Here is a 2,195-nt window from a genome sequence, read left to right as displayed (position 1 = left end):
GGGATTCTTATATTTTTCTTGGTCTAGACAGCATAGGATGTTTTAGGGTTAAAAACAGTAAGATCATTTAAAAAGAGTATGGTAAAGAATTAAAGAGTGTTAAAATTAAAGACTCATTCAAGTAAAAAATCGATCTGAACTTAATACTTTCTCCATAAAATTAGAACAGTAATACTTGGATTTCCAATGTAATCTAATAAGTGACCAGTTCATCGTTGTTGTTCAGTCACCCTGTCATGTTTGACTCTTTGCAACCTCATGGCCTGCAGCACGCCAGGCCTCCCTGTCCTTCAGGCCCAGTTCACTATGATTTATATAAACCTTCAAATTTGGCCTTAGAGGAAATAGCCCATAAAATTAAGTTTCTAATATACTGGTACTGGCTATATCCTCTCCTAAATTGCTTGTTAAAATCTTCTCACAATCTGCATCTTGTTGAAATTACATCTTCTATGGCTTTAAATTTTAATATTAATTTTTGTTTAAAATAATTTTGCCTTGCTTATTGTCACTGAAGTTTGATAAGGATACCCGGGCTCTCACCTTGATGGCAACTCAGTCTTTAGACTCAACCTCAAGCAACTCAGTGTAAACATGTGATCAGTCTGGCCTGGTTTATACTTTTTTATTTTCTTTTTCTTTTTCTCCTCTGTCAAAGCACTCTAGTGTATGCAGCCTATGGGCAGAGGCCAGGCAATGGTTCAGGGCCAGTTTGCTCTGGCATGGGACACTATGAGAGGCCCTGGGGGCAGGCCTGCCATAAATCTAAACCAATGCATTGACCTGGCTTCTTTAACCCTGTATTTCATTATCGTTCCCTAGAGGGGCCATTTTCATTACTGATTTTACTTATGATGCAAGGACCAAGCAGATTAAATCAGATCCCGTAAAAGAACTTTGGAAAAATAGCAAGTGAAATATAATGCTAAATGGAGGCTACAATCCATGTGGTCACAAAGAATCAGACACAATTGAGCATGCATGCAACGCACATATAGCATTGTATTAAAAGCATTTTGGTTGACTACTTAGTAAAAATTAGTATCTCCAGACTACAGGAAACTATACAGGATAAATTACTTGTTTTCTTCTCCAAATATATTACTTGAGGAAATGCAGGATGAAACCAGAATTTAAGGATTAAAAGATATTTTTTAAATATGTTGAAAACATCAGGCAAATGAGAGGTGTTAGATATAAAATAGATATTGTTATTGTTGTTTTACCCTTAAATATTGAATGTATATAAAGCTTTATTTATATACTATAGATGCTTCTTTTAAAACTTAACATGATTAAAAACATGAGTAGGATTCTATCTTGATCAGGTTTGGCTAATGAAATCATATGAGAGGGTATACGGAAAAAAGCTAATATTAATAGTATTCAAGAATAGTGTGATTTAGGTAGAATATTGGGCTGTATTATCCCATATACTCCACTTTCAAAAAGCTTTTAATGATTAACTCTCTTCATGGTCTGTCTGGAAAGAAAACACACACATAATTAACCTTATCAATTCTCCAGTGCAGGATTCACATCTGCTGTATCTTTTGATTTGAATAGATAGATATATTTGGTCAATTAAATTATCTAGTCAATTAAATCAGACGTTTTCTTGGCAAGAGTTTTAGAATCATATAACCCAGGTATTGAAGGACCTTTGGAGATCATAACTAAATTCTCTTAATTCAATTTTTTTCTCATTTACCATCCACAGTCTCTCAGACTGGTATAGACTGCAAATGCATTCTAGAGTTGGGCTAATTCATTACCAAAGATCAGACTGTATGCCATCTCTTCACTGTGGCATCATCTGAGACATCTGTACTGTGTGGTGCAGATCTGGCAAGGTGATTAGCCTGCCAGGGTGAGGTTTGACCTCACTTAGAAAGCAATAATTTTATTTCAGCATGTTCACTGATAGATATAGTAACTTGATGAAAGTGAACGTGAAAGTCACTCAGTCATGTCCAACTCTTTGCGACCCCATGGACTATTCAGTCCATGGAGTTCTCTAGGCCAGAATACTGGAGTCAGTAGCCTTTCCCTTCTCCAGGGAATTTCCCAACCCAGGGATCAAACCCAGGTCTCCCACATTGCAGGCAGATTCTTTACCAGCTGAGCCACAAGGGAAGCTGAAGAATACTGGCGTGGGTAGACTATCCCTTCTCCAGAAGATCTCCCAGACCCAG

General features: G+C 36.8%; 1 non-coding gene across 1 annotated transcript; it reads right to left on the bottom strand.

Annotated features, from left to right (window-relative positions):
• Positions 1 to 647: 647 nt before the first annotated feature.
• Positions 648 to 777, bottom strand: LOC133236233 (small nucleolar RNA SNORA42/SNORA80 family). Its single transcript, XR_009732800.1, has one exon. It is a non-coding gene; the product is annotated as a small nucleolar RNA SNORA42/SNORA80 family (small nucleolar RNA).
• Positions 778 to 2,195: the final 1,418 nt, after the last annotated feature.

This window comes from Bos javanicus, chromosome 2 (assembly GCF_032452875.1).
Source record: "Bos javanicus breed banteng chromosome 2, ARS-OSU_banteng_1.0, whole genome shotgun sequence".
Taxonomy (NCBI): Eukaryota; Metazoa; Chordata; class Mammalia; order Artiodactyla; family Bovidae; genus Bos; species Bos javanicus.
The sequence above is the reverse complement of the archived record's forward strand: the minus strand, read 5'-3'. Positions and strand labels throughout refer to the sequence as shown.